The 20,479-nt window shown below is 45.3% G+C and overlaps 1 long non-coding RNA gene across 1 annotated transcript; it reads left to right on the plus strand.

Annotated features, from left to right (window-relative positions):
• On the plus strand, positions 1,726–11,989 carry LOC108637659. The gene is made up of 3 exons (XR_001919214.1): positions 1,726–2,730; positions 4,366–4,464; positions 11,924–11,989. It is a non-coding gene; the product is annotated as an uncharacterized LOC108637659 (long non-coding RNA).

A 20,479-nucleotide genomic window follows, 5' to 3' on the forward strand; every position in this document is an offset into this window, starting at 1 on the left:
CTTTTTGTGGCCAGAAAAAGCAAAGTAATTTTTAGTACAGATTAGCATAAAAATCTTCTAGATCAGTTTCAGGAAACAATTACTAGCTTAGAAACAACAATAAGTGTGATCTATAGGTTGGCTAAAATGGCAGTTAATTTCCAGACCTCTTTACATGCCCCTTATTTCTTACCATGAATACTATATAAAAAGAATACACTACTTAACCACTGTATTTGGTTTCATAAATTATTTGGACAGGGTGAACAACAGACTTCAAAACTAAGTAGAGGTAGTAAATCTGCCCTTTTTAATGAGTTTGAATTTACAGTAGTAGTTTAAACATCTGGAAATTTAAAGTTTTAATTCATTCCAAATGTTCAACAAGGATATACTGCAAAAAGAATATTATAATTGAGGGATCAAGAAAACTACTGTTGACTCAATCTGAAGCCTTTTCTAATTTTCTCTATATACATTAATCACATAAAACTTGAGAGGCTGACAGTTCAAAAAGAGAGGAGATGGGCCCAAATATCCAAGTTGGCATGCTTACAGAAAAATAACTTTTAAAAGAGGGCATGGTTCTAACAAAGATGAAGTTTAAATGCTGTTAATTAACGTCTAAAATGTGGCCAGGTAGTGTTTCTGTGTTCTATGTTCTGTGCTTCTTGTGGATATGAGGTGGGTTTTTATTCTGTTATTATTTAAACTGAACTTAAAAGAGTCCAATCTTTTGACTTTCAAATTGTAATTTTAAAAATCTTTTTGGCCACGCTGTGTGGCATGTGGGATTTTAGTTCCCTGACCAGGGATCAAACCCTGGAGTGGAAGCATGTGTCCCCTGCAGTGGAAGCATGGAATCTTAACAACTGGACCACTACTGGGGAAGTCTCACTAAGTTGTAATTTAATGCATTTTGTTAATCCAAGAATCTGGTCTGCTGCCAGCTTGGTCTAGCATAAGGCCAAAATTTGTTTAGTGCACAATTCTTAAGTGCCTACTGGATACTTATTAGGTTTTAGTTTAATTTTCTTAGAGCAGGGTTGCAGCAGCAGGAGCTGTGCTCATCATTGTCCAGTAGCAGCTGCTGCAAGCAAAAGTTCTCACTGGATTTCAGTGCTGTGCTCAGGCACTTTACCTGCATTGTCTCCTTTAAACTTTTCCACCTATGAAAAAGGTAATATTATCCCTAATTTTTTAGGTGGAAACCTAAGGATTAGAAGGCCACACAGCTAGTGAAAGATGTAACCGTGTTTTTAACATGATGTAAAGATTGCAAGTCTAATTCTTTGCCTCATATTTGCTTTTCATTCTTACTTCAAATATTGTATTGAAAGCCTGTGATGTTCAATCTGAATTGAGCCTCAGGCATGAGACTAGGGTTATGGCTACAAAGATGAATGAGATGAAGCCCACTCCGTGGATTTAGAGGTAAGATGGAGCCCATATCCTCAGGGAGCTCAGTCTTGTGGGGGAGCCAGACATGCAAGCCAGGAGCAGGACTAGGATAGGGTAATCCTATCATTGATCATCCCAACCAGGGCACTTTTGATAGTATAAAGTGGAGTGAAGTCACTGAGTCGTGTCCGACTCTGCGACCCCGTGGACTGTAGCCTACCAGGCTCCTCTGTCCATGGGATTTTCCAGGCAATAGTACTGGAGTGGATTGCCATTTTGATAGTGTAAGGGGTCACTATTACTAGTTAGTGCCAGATTGACAGAGCCGGACTGCCTGGAACAAACCAGGACTTAGTCACCCAGCTTCAGGAAAACCTACGGTGTGAAGGGAGGGCCCTGAGCAGCTAGAGGAGGAGATGCCTTAGCTAGACCTAGAGGAGGGTGAGGCGTGCTCTTGTCTCCAGTCATCACCCTTACACCCTTGCTGTTCATCTTCAGATTTCAGCTGAGAATCACTTTCCCTAGGGCCTTCCCCTCCCTTGAAATCTGAGTCAAGTGTCCCTTACACGACCTCTCAGTTTTGCCTGGATGGATCTTCTACTAGATGGAAGTCCAGCAAGAACCTATGTGGGTCCAGCACATCTCCCTGAATATAGCTAAGAGTAGATGGCTAACGCTGAGTATAGAAATTCAAAGGCTAGGCAACAGCTTTTGCAGAAATCTACAAAAACAGCAACGTTTATTTTCTCATATATTACCTCATCTAATTAATGAGTGATAATGGTATGTAAAAGTAAGCCAAATTGACCACTATCATAATAGATCCATTTGGAATAAGTTTGAAGCCACTGAGAAAGTAACATTTGCTAAGAGAAGATCCACCTTGGAAATGGAATGTACCATGGGACCACATAACCCCCAATATTTTTTAAGTTAACCTCTTACTTCTCAAAGAAAATGTGACAATTTTATTTTAGTATAGAAATAAATCCATATAATGTGAATCATCTCTCGCCCCCTCCCGCCAAAAAAAAAAGCCCCAGATGATCATTCTGATATTCAGTATGCTATATAAGGTTTTTAAAATTGCTAATTTAAGAAGCGATAGTTCTTACTTAAACCAGTTTTATACACATTAAAATCTGCATGGTTGTAGAAGCTTTAGAGCAGCAGAATTGTATAGCCAGCACTTCATTTTATAGACAACTAAACAGGACAGTTTGCGTAGGATCACACCACTCGGTGGTGGCAGAGGCCAGGGAGAGCAGAAGTTCCTGACAGTGCCGTGGTCTGTCCTGCCACACAGCCAACGCTGAAGATGGAAAGCCTGAGAGAACCATTTCTTGGCAGGTGAGCAGTGTCCACCCTTAAAACTTATTAATGTAAACGGTAATCCATAAGTATGTCAGCTTTATAGGAGAGAGATTTATTATACAGGCCAGAGCCTGGGGTTAGTTCTTGGCACATTGCTATTTTGTGTTACCGTAAAATTTTGGTTTTTAAAAATATTTGGTATTGCTTACATCTTATTTGGCAAATTCCTATTCTTGGTATGATTATTTTTCTTTGGAATGGTACATGCGGTTAGATTGTGGGTTTGCAAAGCCTTTTTCCTAAAAAATGAGATGTTGAAAACTTTCCTTATAATTGTGTCTTGTGGGATTTGGACTTCCTTTTATTAATAGCGACTACTATATATTGAGCACTTATTATGTTCCAAGCGTCGTATTAGGCACTTGGTATGAATCATTTTATTTAGGTTCACAGTAACCTGAAACAGTAGGTGTTACTATCCTTGTTTTTAGATTTGAAAGTGACTTGCAAAAGGCCATTCAGCTGTGGAGTGAGAGTCAAATCCTGACCAACCAATGCTGGTAGAGCAGGATGCTTCTCAGAATGGAAATCCTCACCTTTAAAAAAAAAAAAAAAAGGTGTGAAAAGACTAGGGTGGAAGGAAGTACATCAAATTACTAACGTTTGTTTCTAGGTGGTGAGAGTATGGGGAATTAAATCTTTTCCTTATTTTCTACAACATATTTATTTTTCTCATCTTTGGAAAGATTGTGTAGCATTCTGAAATGGAAAACTCAAGATTAGTTACATGAAAATTTTTCTTCCGAAAGATTTGTCGCTGTTTCCAGTTCCATTTAATACACATCATGCCAAGCATTATGCCAGGTGTTTTGTCTACAAAGAGAAGTCATTGACCCTGGTGCCCAGTTGTTAGGCTGCTGATTCTTCAAGTCCCAGCTCAAGTGCAAGTGAATCAGTTGCTCCCAGTTACTTCTTAGGACCTCTGCTATTATCACCTCAGTTCAAACCCCTATCACCTCTCACTTACCTTTTTCTCCAAGGCCATTTTCCATGTAACAGGCAGAGTTATCATGAACCTCCTCTTCACAGACCCTTCCAGTGGTCTTAGGCCAGAATCCAAACTCTGACCATGACCCTAAGGCCCTGTGTAACCTGGTCCATGCCTACCTCTGGTCGCATTTTCTAGTCTGATTCTTGTTCACTCTGCCCAGCTGTGATGATCACTCATCAGGCTCATTGAGAGAAGCCTGTTCACGACCTTTACACTTGCTGAGCCTTGAAAGCTGTTAGCCCAATTAACTCCTAGCTCTTTTTTTGCACTATTCTGATGTTTGCTTAAATGTTATCTCCACAGTACAACTTTCTCTGCTGACCCTTCTGAAACTAGCCTACCTTTTTCTAGAAATGAGTTGACTTCCTACATTAGTATATAAGTTCTACAAGGGCTGGGAGGTTGTAGTGTTTGCTGTGGTTGTATCCCACTGCCTTTAGTAGTGCCTGACCTGTAGCTGGTGCTCCATATTTGTTGAATGAATGCACAAATGATGTGTTCTAGGATCAATGGAAAATTCAAAGTGGCTGGAAGATTCAGGGGAGGGGAAAGAAACTGGAGATAAAGATGTAAAGGCAATTAGGGACCAATCCATGAAAACCCTTATAATTTATTCTTAGGAGCTGGCCATTACCCTCTGGTCAGAGGAATCCTCGAAGAGATGCTGAGCCTCAATCCTTTGTCTGTGTGAACTGGCCATAGGAATGGAGCCTTCAAAGGTGAGCTGTGTGGTAAAGTCTGGCCTGCAGTTTCTGGGCATGTTTAGAAAAAGAGAACATAGTTGAACTGAAAAGCAAATCCCACATTGGTCACTGTTAATCATAATTAATAGCGTCTGTGATTTGTATAATCTTTCTTCCAAAGTGTTCCAAGTCTTGAGACATGATCCCTTTGGTCCCCCAAGACTCTGCCACAATAACAGCCTTGGCATGTGACTTACCACCCTCACCTGCCATATAATACCCTTCTATTTATCACCCGTCTTACCCTTTCCTTTCCAAGTCAGGTAATTTTTGCCTTGTTTTTTTCTTCTCTTCCTTCCCTTCTCAAACCACAGCCCATATAATTTTCATTGCCCTCTTTAGAACCTGCTTGTGTCTCAGCTCCAACCTTTTTATAGGAAAGGGGAGCAGACCTGAAACAGTGTGGAAGGAGATGTGCATTGTTAATTTACCTCCGTTACATAGTGGCATTTTCCTCTGGGCTGCAATTCATTTTCCAGCTTTGCAGTCCTCCTGAAGGACAGATCACTAAACACAAAGATGGCTGCTGGTGCTTTAGTCATTAGTGATCTCAGTTCTCATTGAGGTTAGAGTCCCTACTCATAGCATAAGATTTGTCAGTGTAATTAATAGAATTAAGGTATTGATTTCTGCTGTGCTTCATTTAATGACGCTTATACTTAGGGAGGAATTTAGTATTTATTTCAGTTCAGTTCAGTTCAGTCGCTCAGTCGTGTCCGACTCTTTGCGACCCCATGAATCGCAGCACTCCAGGCCTCCCTGTCCATCACCATCTCCCGGAGTTCACTCAGAACGTCCATCGAGTCCGTGATGCCATCCAGCCATCTCATCCTCTGTCGTCCCCTTCTCCTCCTGCCCCCAATCCCTCTCAGCGTCAGAGTCTTTTCCAATGAGTCAGCTCTTCTCATGAGGTGGCAAAAGTACTGGAGTTTCAGCTTTAGCATCATTCCTTCCAAAGAAATCCCAGGGCTGATCTCCTTCAGAATGGACTGGTTGGATCTCCTTGCAGTCCAAGGGACTCTCAAGACTCTTCTCCAACACCACAGTTCAAAAGCATCAATTCTTCGGCGCTCAGCCTTCTTCACAGTCCAACTCTCACATCCATACATGACCACAGGAAAAACCATAGCCTTGACTAGACGGACCTTTGTTGGCAAAGTAATGTCTCTGCTTTTGAATATACTATCTAGGTTGGTCATAACTTTTCTTTCAAGGAGTATTTATTTAGTGCCTCCTATATGCCAGGCACTGTGTAAGATGCTTAATGTATAATCTCATTTAGGCTCATATTTTGATGAGGTTGGTATTTTATCCCCATGAGAGAACTGAATTTCAAAGACATTATTTGCCTGCAGTCACATGGTCAGTGTCTGTCCAGAGCCAGAGCCTGTGTCCTTGTACGCACTGCACAGCCAGCCCCAACCTGCTGTAGCACTTGAGAGTGTACCAAGGGTCTTCACAGACATTGTCAATTCAGTCTTCATGACAACCTGTAGGACTGGCAGAGTCATCCCCAGCTGACTTGTCACAATGCTGGGGACTTCCTCCAGCCCTACTGCCCCCTGCTTTGGAGTCTGGGGCTTGAGCAGGGACCCGTGCTTGTCGCTGTGCTGGGTGCAGGATTCGAACCCAGCTCTAGAAGAGTTAGATCATTGATGAGCAGTGTGTGTGTTGGGGGGGGGCGGGGTGGTGAACAGACCACAGCCCCAGTGACATCAGTGGCAGCAGGGGGGTGGGTTCTCATTCTCTGAGGGAGGCCTGGAAGAGCTGCTGTCCCTTTCCTGCTGGTGAGAGTGGAGGCAGGCCTGGCCAAGACCTGGAAACATCAGAGTGAGAGAAGGTTGGACAACCTGGCCATAAGGAACAGGAGAAAGGGCAGAGGTCTGGTGTGAGGAGACCCAGTCCAAGGGCTGCTACTTGGGAGTTGTGGGCCCTTGAGCAAACCACTTCCCCACTCTGAGCTTAGATGTCATGGTGTTTATTGTACAGTCATGGTCAGACCTCACCACAGCATGGAACGCCACTTTCTCCAAGGTCAAGTGACTGCTAACATGACGGCTAATCAGCTGGTTATGGTTATCGATCCCAGAACAAGCCTGAGCACTGATGAAAAGAACCTGGACACTCCCTTCTCTTCCGTGCTCTTGAGAGAGAGGCTAGGCAAGTTGCTGCCCTTCTCTGGGTCTCAGTCTTCTCATCTGTTAAGGCAAGTTTGCAGATATCACCCATGATTGAGGAGAAGGTCAGCTCTGTGTTCTGTCATGTCCCTGCAATGCTGTGAAAGGAAAAACGCCTCTAGATGAAATTAGAAAGGATGAACTTCATGCCAAAGGACCTGGAAAGACTTCTGGAGGAGTGTGGTATGCGCTAAGTCACAGAGGCTGGATGGGGATCAGCAGGGAAGGATTGCAGGGTTTTGATGGACAGCTGGGGCAGAGAACCAGGCAACATCCCATTGCAGGGAGCATTACTGCTGTCTCTTTCTTTCCCATCTGACTCCATCAGCATCTCCCACATTCACAGCTCCTGCCCTCAATTCTCAATTCTAAGAGGCTGTTAGTTGTGAGACACACTTTTAATTAAATAATAGCTTTGGAGAGAATTAAAACAATAGTTCTACGTAAACAAACATTGGTTTTTAGTTGCATCTCAGTTTCAAAGCTATTAAATTGGAGGGAGAGAATGTATTTTAGCATTGAGAAAATACAGAATATGTCACTTTAGAATGAATACTACCAGAAACATTTGTCTGCAGAGATTGAGACAGATGTTCACATTCTTGTTCTGCCACATACCAACTTTGTTATTCTGGGCAAGTTGCTTAAGTTCCCTAAGCATCAATTCATTTTTAAAATGGTCTATAAATTGCCTGGGCATAGGAGGTGAGCAGTTAAGGTGGTTTGAATTTGAATGTTGATTCATTTCGGAGAGCTGTAGAACATATTTTGTCTGAAGTCAGAGGTTGCTATATTAAAAAAAAATAACTACATATATTGTGATTTTAGAAGAGCATATCACAGAGCAGTGTTTCTCACTGAGGGGTGATTTTACCCCCTCCCCCCCCCCCCCGCCCAAATGACATCCGGCAATGTGTGGAGGTGTTTTCGGTTGTTATAACTATGGTTGAGGGGGCTACTGGCATCTAATATTCAGAGCCTACAGATACTGTTAAACATCCTACATTGCACAGAACAGGCCCCCCAAACAGGATTTTCTGGCCCCAAATGTGCATAGCACAAGAAATGCTGACATAGAGATTAAGAATATGGATTGAGATCTTCCCTGGTGGTGCAGGGGACATGGGTTCAATCCCTGGTTTGGGAAGATTCTACTTGCTGCAGAGCAAATAAGCCCGTGTGCCACACCTACTGAGCCCTCGCACCTAGGGCCTGTGCTCCACAACAAGAGAAGCGCACGCACTGAAACCAAGAGTAGCCCTGGTTGCTGCAACTAGAGAAAGCCCATGTGCAGCAGCAAAGACCCAATGCAGTCAAAAAACAGAAAGAGGATTGTGGAGCCCAACTGTCTGGCTTTGAACCCTAGCTCTGCCCCCTGCTAGAGCTTTGTAACCTTGGGTCAGTTAACTTGACCTCTGTCATCTGGGAAAGAATATAATAAGTTTCTACCACAGAGGATGCTTGTGACAATTTCTAGGATTAAATGTTGATAGAGCATTTTGAATGGAGACTGCCTTCCACGAGGCAACTAGTGAATGTCCACTCTTTATTTTAAGCAATTGAATAAGCACTAGACTTTGTGAAAATACTGTGACTAGTACCAGGACCTCAGATAAGTTACTTAACTCCTTGTTCCTCAGTTTCTCCATCTGTTAAAAAAAAAAAAGTGTTGTAGAGGTCAGATGAAATCATGGATATGACAGCACAAAGGAAACTGGAAAGTCTTACAGATACACTTGTATCATCATTGCCTCAACTCCAATAGGAGAATGTTCTAGGGGTGAAGCAATCGAGTCTCCTGGGCCAGGCTGTAACTCAGCAGAAGGGACAGCCAGAGAGAGGAGGTGCTCCGAGCAGCACATTGCGGGCCAGCAGTGGATTGTGCCTTAAGTATATCCTCAGCTGTGGATGCAGGAAGTCGCCTTTATTGCGCTGTTATGTGCAAACTGCGTCCCAGCTTCACATACCACTTTTCCCAGAGGAGTGCTTGGAGAATCAGCATACACGCTTGCTCTGCAGGCTCTAAACTCAGAAGCAACAGCTCAGATGGAAAGAGTGCCCTGAACGCCCCTGGCCAGGGCTCTGTTCCTGTTCCTCCTTGGTCTTCTGTGGCCCTAATTTTCTCAGATGAGGAAGCTGGATTGCCGGCCTGGACTCCAGGGCTTCCTGAAGTCTTGGCTCTAACCACACAGGATTGAGTCAGGATTATTATCATCCTTAACAATTACATCTGTAAACAGTAACCTAGCGGGGATTGTGTCAAGCAATTCACATAAATAAATTAATACAATTCTCAGAACAACTTTGTGAAACATTGAGTATTATGGCCTTATTGCTGGTGCTATCACTGAGGCTCAAAGACAGTAAGCAACTTGCCCAAGAATGCATATAGCCAGATCCACAACTCTCTTGACCAAACACCTTGTAGTATCATAAGCTGGAATGTGCAAGTGAAAGTCACTCAGTTGTGTCCAACTCTTTGTGACCCCATGGACTGTAGCCTGCCAGGCTCCTCTGTCCATGGGGATTCTCCAGGCCAGAATACTGGAGTGGGTAGCCGTTTCCTTCTCCAGGGGATCTTCCCAACCCAGGGATCGGACCCAGGTCTCCCACATTGCAGACAGATTCTTTACCATCTGAGCCACCAGGGAAGCCCAGCAAACATCAAACACAATGAACAGATATTAAGTGCAAAGAGCCTGGCAAACACCACGCACTTAATATCTGTTCATTGTGTTTGATGAATGAATACCCAAGGGCAAATCACAAAGTAACTTGTTCCTCATCCACCTCTGACTGTCTTTGCCTCTTACCACCTCATCCCTTCTTGCCTGGATTCCCGGTGCCTCCTCTCTCTGGCTGAGACCGTGATACCCTTTTGGCAACAAGTCAAACTGTCTTTTAAGGGAACTTCAGTGACAACCGCAGAGACTAGCTTTTCCCAGTCCTCCATCTGCTGAGCCTGCTCTGTGCCAAGCACTGAGGGGGACTGGGGACACAGAGCTGAGTCATCCCCAGCACCTGAGGGGAATCTACATCTGTGGATGGTGGGTGGGGGTGAGAGTGGAGACTGATGAGAAAAGCAGCTGGTCACTTGCAAAATGATCAAAGCAACCCTTGCAGGGAAAGGCTCAAGGAAGCCTTCCCTGGGGCTGAGACTGCTTTTGAAATTTGCATACCTGTACTTGGCACAGACTGGGCCACAGCTGCCTTCTCCCATCAGTCCCCGTTTATCCTTCATTCAGTGTGCTGACACTACACAGTGGAAAACTTAAGAAGCAGCCTCTCCAGCTGCTCAGAATCCACACTGGGGTAAAAGGGAGTGAAAAACTGCTGCTGAAAACCTACTGTGTGCCAGATACCTTCATCTACTTTGTTTAATTTAATACACATAAGTAGTGAGGTAGACATACCCATTGTGGAGTGAGGGAAAAGAGTGTTCAAAGAGATAAGGCAATTTGCTAAAGGTTCCAGAGGAAATTGCTTTGAGGAAATAAAGATAAGTAGGTAAGTAGGAGAAAGCAATGGCACCCCACTCCAGTACTCCTGCCTGGAAAATCCCATGGGTGGAGGAGCCTGGTAGGCTGCAGTCCATGGGGTCGCTGAGAGTCAGACACGACTGAGCAACTTCACTTTCACTTTTCACTTTCATGCATTGGAGAAGGAAATGGCAACCCACTCCAGTGTTCTTGCCTGGAGAATCCCAGGGACGGGGGAGCCTGGTGGGCTGCCATCTATGGGGTCGCACAGAGTCGGACACGACTGAAGCGACTTAGCAGCAGCAGCAGCAGCAGCAGCAGCAGCAGCAGGGAAGTAGGAAAACTGGCCTCTCCATTTTGGATCCCTGTGCAGGTCCACTCTCATACGGCCTCTGAGCCATGTGTGTTCGGGTGTCTGTCAGGCTGAAGAGTCTGGGTGGGGAGTGAGGATAGCTTAGTTTCTACAGACCCCTGTGGGTTCTCTGATCGAAAGAACTCAGAGGATACCCACCTCCTAGGGAGTGCCTGTGCAGACAAGGGCAAGAGCACAAAATGTGGCAAGACATCCCCAGATCCACATCCAAAGGTGGGCATTTTTCTTGGTGGGGCTTTGGATAGGGATGAGGGCCAAGGGGAGAGGCTTTGGAGAGAGAGACTTCTCCCCTCTGCCTGGGACTGCCCAAGAGCAGGCCAACAAGCTGCTTTGGGGCCCTCAGTCAGATCTACGGAGCTGAAGTTGTGCTGCAACAACCGTGATGAATAGATCTGCAGACACAGGTATGGCAAGCTACTGTATCCCCACTCATTAACCCAATCACAGTCACCCCCAACACGCTAACCCTCCACTCATCCATCCTTCAGGCATCCCTTCCTTCTCCCTCTCTCAGGCATTCCTCCACTGTACTCAGTAATTTCTTTCTTTCTTTCAACAAGGGTCTGGGACACTTGTCAGGCATCTCTAGGATTTTGCCAGGATCCAAGAAGCCTTCATCATGGTGCAGAAAACATGAGACCCAAAACTTGACAGATGAGCCGGAACTTTGGCAGGAAGAAGTGGGTTAAAACAAAGAACAGTTCAGATGGAAGGGATGGTGTGAGCAAAGACAGAGAATCTGTAAAATCTGGGAGAAGGATTAAGCAGTGATCTGTCATCCGCACTGGCAGAGCAGCATTTCCCAAGAATATTTGACCACGGAGCATCTTGTGAGATCAGTGACCTAAAGAATGCCCTTGAGGAAATTCTTTGGTATCCTGTGTTTGCATGTGTGTGAGAGAGAGAGAGGGAGAGAGGGAGGGCGGGCAGGAGGGAGGGAGAGAATATAGTGAGGGTGAAGGCATTTGTGCTTGCTCCTAGAGATGGGGATTCCCAGCATCTAGTCACAGAATACTAGCCCCCAGAGATGCTCTATGGAAACACTGTCCTGCAATTAGCATAGGAAGCTACATGTGCAGAGTCTTCCTCAGGAACCACAAGGCACAGTAGTATTTAAAGGGCACCTCACCTCCAAATCCTGCACAAAGACACTTTAACTTTGCTTAACCCTACGTGGACCAAACTTATTTCACCACAAATCCATTTGTTTCTGAGGACATCTTTATTTGGGGGACTAGGGGGTTAATTTTGTTTTTTAAGTTAGTGTCTGTTTACAGTATGAATACATTTTTCAAACAGAGCAATGGGGTATGCTTTGAAAAGTTCTGCTCCCACCCTTGCTCTCCTGGTCTCGCAAATTCCTCCTTCCAGAGGAAGTGCAGTGTAACTTTTCCTTGTTTTCCTAGGAATGGTTAAGAATCTTGCAGTACAATTGACACTGGTTTGATCCCTAGTCTGAGAAGATCCCACATGCCTCGGGAGAACTGAGCCCATGTGTCACAACTACTGAGCCCATGTGCCCTAGAACCTGTGCTCCACAACAAGAGAAGCCTGCGCACTGCAACTAGAGGGTAGCCCCCGCTTGCCACGGCTAGAGAAAGCCTGGGTGCAGCAACAAAGACCCAGCACAGCCAAAAATAAATGAATGAGTTTTAAAAAATATTAAGGGAATTAGCATTTTGTCTGTTGGGTATGTTTTCTCCATTTGTCATTTGTCTTTTTTTTTTTTTTTAATATGGAAACGCTCACTTCTCAGTAAAGTGAAGTTGCATTTGAGTGCTGGCAGCAAAAGGAGTGGGGGGTCCTAAGTCAGGTAGATAGTTCTCTTCATTGAGCCCCTACCTTGTTCCAGGCCCTGGGAATCCAGTGGTGAAGGAGACAAGCAGTGATGAGGAGGGACAACCAGGGTCCAGGCTGCAGGGGAAAAGTTCTGAGCAGTGACTCATACAAGTCTAAATCCCAGAGACAGGTTTCAGAGGCAGGCTCCTGGAGCCCAGTCTGTCCTTGGGTGGGTGATGAGGCACCTGGCACAGCTATGCCTGTGTGGATCTGGGAGCCAAGGAACGGCATCCAAGGAGTCTCTTCGAGCTGCTGAGTAGACTGAAAGCTGCTCCACTAGGGCCTGCTCTAGGCAGGGGTTTCCTCTCTGTGTATAAGGGAAGAAAGTGAGTCTTGGGCCTGAAGTCATCTGGCCAGTGGAGACTCAAACCGAGGTGTGAGTGGTCAGGACTGGCCAGGGTGGCGATGAAGTGTTGCTCTCTGGTGGGAAGACAATGCTGACCTCTCCTGGAGGGAAGTCCTCTTCCTGCCTCTCCATAACCCTGTCCCTGTTCACACCTGTCCAGAGACTCAAAGACCAGGTGGTAGGCAGGTAGGGGAGGAAGGACCCTGGAGGGAGATAACAGGAGAGGGGGTTGAGACCAGAACCTTGGGCCTTGAATGTCAGGCTCAGGCAGTTAGAGATTCCTGGAGGTGAAGGGGGCCAGGGAGCCTGGGAACTGCTTCCCTGCCTGGAGCCCCACCCCAGGGCTCCTTGTAGGTGATGACAGGATGACGGCGGGGAGCTGCAGGGAGAGCCAAGAGCTCACAAAGATTCTGCTGTGCTTGGCCAGGGCCTCCGCCAGGGCCTGCTTGCTTGCTCACTTGCTCAGAGGGAAGGATATGATTTAGAAAGGTGATTGCTGGGGGCTCAAGGCCAGGCCTGCTGGCTGCCAGCCGAGCACAGCACCCCCACTCCAAGCTCCCCATCTTGGGGCCTCTTCATTTTCCTATATTTTGGTGCCCCTGGCTAGACCCAAGTAGGATTCCACAGCCTTAAGTTGGAGACTAAGGAAACACTAGGGGCCAGGGCTTACCTGTGGACCTGGGGGTGACGGCTGGGGGTTGGAGTGTAGCACCGGCCCAGAGGGCACTTAATGGAGAAAGAAATGCATGAAGGCTGCCCTTCACTGAGCACCTAGCATATGTCAAGCACTGAGCATTTATAGGTTTCACACTTAACCCTCTCAACAATCCAACAAGGTAGGTATTATTATCTACATTTAATAGGTGAGAAGAGAGTCCTAGAAAGGCTGCGTGTCTTGCCAGGGTCACATAGTGAATCAGGGGTAGGTAGGGCCAGAATTCTACCTCAGGTTAGTCCTGCCTGTGAATCTAATGTCTCCTTAACCTCTGCACTGCTTTGTGCAAAAAATGACCCTGTATCTCCCATGTGTTTGGCAAAGAGTAAGGAAGGGTGTCCCACAAATGTTGACTTTGTCATGTACTCTCTCTCCTAGAGCTTGTGAAGCTCACAGCAACCCTTCAAGGTCAGTACTGTGTCTCTCAATGTAATGATGCAAGATCAGAGAAGTTGAGCAACTTGCTCAAGGTCACACAGCAGGGGTTCAGGAACTTGGGAAAAATTCAAAAGAAGGGGGGTGTAGAGTGGAGCAAGCTAGCCCAAGGAATGACAGGGGATTTTCAAGAAGCTCGGTACCAACTGGGAGTGTCTCTGGAAATTACAAATTTGAGGGTGAAGTAGTGAGGCTGTCATTCAGCCCTGACCCTCGATGGGCTCTCACCCATCAGAAAAGCAGCAGTCTAAGAGCTGGGCTCAGGATACCTGCCTGGCCCTGAGTGTTTCATGTGTGACCTTCAGCAAGGAAAGGCCTTCATCAGGCGTGTTTCCTCTTTGTCGTATGAGCACAGCTGGACTAGGTCTTTGATTGTCTTTTTTTAAAGCAGTGGTGACTTTCTTAAAAATAACCTTTTAAGCTAAACCTTAATATTTTTTCATCCATTCAACAAAGTATTGAGACCTTCCAGGTGCCTGGAACATATGGTTCACTGGAAACATATGGTTTCTTCCTGCTTTGAGGCACTCTGACATGGCAGAAAAATTAAGGGTCCCTACCTCTCTACTCAGGCCAGGAATCAGCCACCTGGGCTGCCAGGAGTCCATGTCCTCATCTGGGAGCCCACCCAACACAGAGCTGACCCGAGAGGCTCAATGTCTATGCTGAAAGGATCCTTAGAGACGTTCCCATGCTCACAACTGTCCATTTCACAGATAGGTGATGAAGGCCCCAAATGTAGAACAGGTCTTGGGTCCCTAGTCAAAGAGGCTTTGTGGAAGCAGGCGTGTCTAAGAGGAAAGAGAAGCAGGAAAAAGGCATGGCCTAAGCAGAGCCCTCAAGGAGGGAAAGAAGTTGTGCAGAGGCCAGGCCTTCCCACCCCCTTCCTTCCCCTACCTGGCAGAGCCTTTTGAACACCACCCTACCATGCTCCACCCCCCCACCCCCGTAGTGGCCCCCACCATCCTCTGCCTGGAGCCAGGGTGTCAGCTTGGGTTTGGTGACAGCAGCCTCAAAGGAGGTGTTGGATCGCTGAAGCCCTCCATTGTAGAAACTCTGGCATCTTACATGAACCCAGCCTCGCCAAGTTGTCCTCCAGCCAAGCTGGAGAGCGGCTGGCTCCTGGGGGAGACCCACTCCAAGCAGGAAACTTGATCCTCTGCAGCCCAGGACCAGCCTATCTCTGGCCACCAGAGCTGAAGCCTTGAAAAGTTTATGGCAACACGGCAAGACCTGTGAGCCCCTTTCAGAATTAGGAAAGGAGACTGCCAGGAGCCCCAGAGCCAAGAGGGGTGGGGAGAATATGGGGCTGACAGGACAGAAACCCAGGTTCTAGCCCCAAGTCTTCACTAATTTGCTGTGTGACTTTAGGTAAACCACCTCCTCTCTCTGGGCCTCAATCTAATAGAGGGGTGGAGTCCAAAAGCTTGCAGAAGCACTTATTGACCAAGGTCTCCAGAAAGTCTCTGCAGCATCCCTTTAGGTGAATGTCTTACTACTATGTGCTGGGTGATCAGGGTGCCTGTTGGCTCTGAGTCCCACACCACCTGGCCACCTGCTCCCTCAAGCAGTAGAGGGAGCAGGGGCTCGTGGTTGCTGTCCTGGTCCTCAGCCTCTCTCAGCTCTAGTGGAACATTCCAAATTCAGTGGAAGTACATTCCATTTCCCTCAAGATAAACAAATGAAACAAGAACTGTGATAAAGCTTAAGTACAGCCTGGAAATAGAGTCCTAAATTGACAAAACTGATGTATGAGTAATCTTGTAAAATAAAGCTTTGTTTCATCCCTGATGAGATTTTTTTTTTACTCTCATACATGCAAACTATGCTATTGTGAATTTACTACTAACCCTTTTTAGAAGGACTGACTGTCCTTAGATTACGCCTTTCCCATTTTATAGCATTAAAATGTCTTTTAAGATGAAATGATGGTGTGATAGTACATGATAGTTCTACGAGTGAACTTTTTACAAATTCTAACTTACTTTCATAGTCACACTTACACGTGTCCAGCTTGATGCATTTCCACTAAGTGAACACCCTCCATCACCACCTCCCAGATTAAGAAATAGAACGTTGTGATAATTCTTAAAAAAAAAAATTTTTTTTACCAAGCAAAATAAAAAGTTGGCAACTTTAGGCTGGTCTCCCCTCTCTTTATTTAAGATTTACTCATCTGTAAGACTTAAAATGTGGCTAGATGACCTCATGTCCTGTGCACGGTGAGCACCCTGCAGTTCAAACTGGGTCCTTGGAACTGGCATCTTCAGAGATGCACCAACCAGAGGGAAGCAGTCCTGGCTTGGGATTCCGCCGCCCAGTCCTGGGGGATAGATAGGGAGGATCTGGACAAATGTCCCTCCAGATGGGGACGAAGCACTGCTGGCTGCTGGAAGCCAGGGCCAAGAGACAGTGAGGAGGAGTGGCTTTTGGGCAGGCGATGCCGGGGATGAATCATTGCTCCCACTGAGGCTGCTGCTAGCTGCTTTTCATTAGCTGTAACTCTTTCTTCCACCCACTCGGCCCCCAGCCCCGACACCAAGACACACAATAATCCCTGGAGGTTCTTTTGTGCACCATCATCACCACCACCTCTCCCCGCTACTCAATTCCCAGGTCAACCCTCCTAGATGCAGAAAATCATTCTTTACCTCTTTTTTTCTCTTCATTGATATATGAGGAAATCCTGGCACCTTTCTGAAAGGTTAAGGAATTTGATAAAATCATACAGCAGGCTGGGAATCCAGGAAGCTGTATGCGCTCCACTGAGGCAATGCACATTTATCAAGGACTTGACTTGTCCCAAGAACTCGGGCAAGAGTGATTCTAGGAAAGACGATCCCTGTTCAAATAAGTATTATTGTGTTCGATAAGTATGTGCCCAGGCCTCACTAGGTGCTGACCACTCAGGCTTTCAGCAAGCTAAGTATTGAGCAGCTTCTCCATGTCACTTGGCTGAAGTCACTGTCCTTATAGAGTTCACAGCTTGGTGGGACAAACAGAATATCTCCCGTTGAAGCCAGACAACACAATAATGACAGTGGGCTAAGGGGCGAGGGGACAGGAAGTATCCACGAGGTTGCAGGAACCACAGAAAGTGGCTTCTGGAAGGCATGGTATTTGAATTTGCCCTTGACAGATGAATTGCATTCCATTTACTCAGTTCCCCAGAGTCTTCCAGGATGTTCCTCTCCTGCTAGCATTTCAGAGTTGGTCAGTGTCAGACTAAGCCTTGGGCTGAAAACAAACTGCCCTTCTGGCACTAGTGACTTTTGCTTAGGAGCTTTTTGCCATTCACTCAGTTTTTACAGGCTTTAGTTGTCCATGTACGTAGTTAAGAAAATCTATAAGCCTGGTAATAAAAAATAGTAGTCCCCTACTCAATGCATACACACAGGCCACTTGGCACTCTGCAGAGGCAATTGCTTTCAATTCTAAATTTATTTCTTTATGTTGCTACTTCTTGATTTATGTTGGTGTTGAGTACCTTTCTCTCCCCACCCACCCCCTCTATCCTTGCTCTCTCCACACCCACATGGCCACTTGGTGTTCCCTGTCACCCTCCCAGTATAATTACCTCACAGGTTTGGTTGGAACAGTATTCACTGTGTGCATTATTAGGCAGTATAAATGGCACTGACAAGGGAGCCATGTAATAGGCAATGATTACTTTTCCTTTCCTTTCCTGCATGACAATTACAGTTATGTAATCTCCTCTCAATATGTTTAAATGCACTGCATAGTCTACCAATTTCACCTTCTTGAAGGAATCTCTGATTTCAGAGTCTTCCATCCTGTTCCAGCCAGGATCAGCTACTTTCAACCATACAACCACTGACCTGGGCATTCCTCTGCCTCCTCCTTTGTGCTATCTTCTCCTTCAATGCCATGTCCTCCTTTCTCTTGGTTTGCTCACTCATTGCTGTTGCAGCACATCCTCCAGTAGCTTCATGAGAAGATGTGCAAAGAGACCTTACATGACTGTTTATAATCTTTATGATCATTTGGCTGGTATAATCTGGGGATGGAGATAATTTCCCTCAGCATTTTGAAGGGACATTTTAGTGTTAAGTACCTTTCTCTTGCCACTGTCTCCCAGTTCTCACCTTGCTATTTAGAAATCCAATGTCACTATGATTCTTTTCTTTAAAAAAATATTTATTTGGCTGCACCAGAGCAGCCATGTGGGATGTGGATCTTATTTGCGGCATGTGGGATCTTTTCATTGTGGCATGAGAACTTGGTTGTAGCATCTATTTCCATGACCAGGGATCACACCCTGGCCCCCTTGCATTGGGAGTGCAGAGTCTTAGCCACTGGATCACCAGGGAAGTCCCCATTGTGATACTTACGCTTTTGTATGAAGCCTGCTAATTTTTTCTTTTACTGGAAGCTTTTGTGACTTCTTTGTTCTCAGGGTTCTGAAATTTTGCTGTCTTGGTGTCAATCTACTTTCATCAGTTGTGCTGAATCCTCAACTGGGCATTTGAATCTGAAATTGATGTATTTCAATTCTAGGATATTTTCTCTAATCCCTCTTTCTAGAATTCCTGTTATTCAGATGTTGAGTTCGCTTGACTAGTCCGCAAACTATCATATCTTTTCTGTTTTCCATCTCTTGGCCCTTTTGCTCTATTTTCTCAAATTTATATTCCAATCATTTTTTCTAAGTTTTTTTTTTTTCTTTTGTAGTTTTAATTTCCAAGAGTTCTGTTTTTCTTTTCTTTTTTTTTTTCATAGCATCCTATTTTTGTTCATGGATGCAATATCTTATCTCTTAAGACATTAATGACAGTGTTCTCTCCTACGTCTTCTTTTTGCATACTCACTATCTTTTAAGTTCCTTTTTTTGTCCCAATATTTAACTTTACTCTTATTAGAGGCCTTCCTCAAATATTTACTCATCCTGTACTGTCTTCTTATAATGAAGAATGGGACACTGAAAGACTTGATACATGATGGTCATGACTGGGGCTGTCTACATGGATCTATTGGGCCATTCTGTGTCTTATCTGTTGAGCTGGTCAAGAGAAAACTCTTCCAGTCTCCTGCCTGGAGGGTACTCTCCTGGCAGCCAGAGTCTGGGTAGCTGAGTGGGGAAAGAAGGCTAGAGGCCTCAATATTGCATACAAAGTGTTGGCTTTATTCCTGTTGTCAGTGTGCTCCCAGAATAGAAATCCTCCGTTACCTCTCCTGAGAATAGACCTTCACTTTTCAACCAGCTGGGGAGAGAGTCTGGAGTCTGACTGCTTTTTAAATAGATTTTCAAACAATTTTCCTGTTTTTAAGCCTCCCCACCCACCCAATTTCCAGAAATACCTGGGACAGCCAATTCCTGGACCATTTGGGGGTTTCACGTGTAAACTGGGCTGCTCTTCAACTTTCTTTATTGCCTGTTTAGGAGTCAGTCAGTTACCATTCTTTGTTGGCTAAATCTGGTTTCCAATATTTTGATTAAATTCCTTTACTGTTGTTTTAGTTGGTTTCAGGAAAGACCACAGTGTGTGTTCAACTTGCTATCTTTATCCTATTTCAATTTTTAAATGAACAGCAACACATTTGAGAGCTGGAATTCTCTACTTCCAATTTACAGAAGTAAATAGAGTGTAACTAGAATATGAAGAGGGCCTGTAGGGGCACTCCCCACTTCTTTACCTGTTACAGTCTCTCCTAGCTTTAAAAGCGCAGGTCAAAAGCCACCCCTTGTGATGCCTTCCTCAGTCTCCCAAGCTTATATCTTATTTTACCCAAGTTGGACTTACTGAGTGATAGACATTACAGAAACTTACAGACATCATTCCACTTAATCTTTCATAGGCTATAGCTACAGAGGCTCAGAGAGGTGGATCCACAGACCAAGATCCCACAACTAATGAGTGACAGGACTGAACTCCTGTCTCTACTATCCAGCCTCTCTGACATTATCCTTAACTCAGAGGCTCCTCAAAGCAGCTCACATTCTGGTGAAAAAATGGCACATGTACTGCAGAGTCAGCCAGCCCCAGGCAGAGAAGGAGCATCGAATAGCGGTGAAGAAGTCAAGTGCTGTGCAGTCCAGGGGAAGGAGGGCTTCATCCCAAGTGCCTGAATCCCTGTGGGCTTTACAGAGGAGGTGGCATCTGACCTCATCACCACCACCACTTCAGCCTGGCTTCTCTCCTTGCCTAGAGGACTGGCAGTGACAACAAATAATAATGATGGTGGTGGGTCAGTGTGCAAAGCATTTTTACAGAGATCTCTTTGATATCATAGAACTTAGTGGGCGGAAGGTTATTTCCATTTTAGGCAAGAAAAAAATGAAGGCACAGAGAAGTTTATCACTAGCTCCTGGTAACCCAGAAGGAAATGTTGCTTTCGGACTTCAAATCCATCCCTTCTAATTCCAGGTTCCCTGCATCTCCTACCCTCTTCACTCTAGCTTTATCCTGGCCATCAGTTGAGGGGAGCCTTCCCATTCCAAAATATCTCTTCACCAATGTTTCACAATGCGTGGTGTATGGCCCGCTTGCTTATTTTATTATTACTTTTTTTTTTAGAGGGGGTTTCAACTTTTCAAATTCAGCTTTTGTGAAATATTTCCATACAATAAAATTCACAAGCTTTAAATGTACAGTTCAATGGGCTTTG

This window comes from Capra hircus, chromosome 15, assembly GCF_001704415.2.
Source record: "Capra hircus breed San Clemente chromosome 15, ASM170441v1, whole genome shotgun sequence".
NCBI lineage: Eukaryota > Metazoa > Chordata > Mammalia > Artiodactyla > Bovidae > Capra > Capra hircus.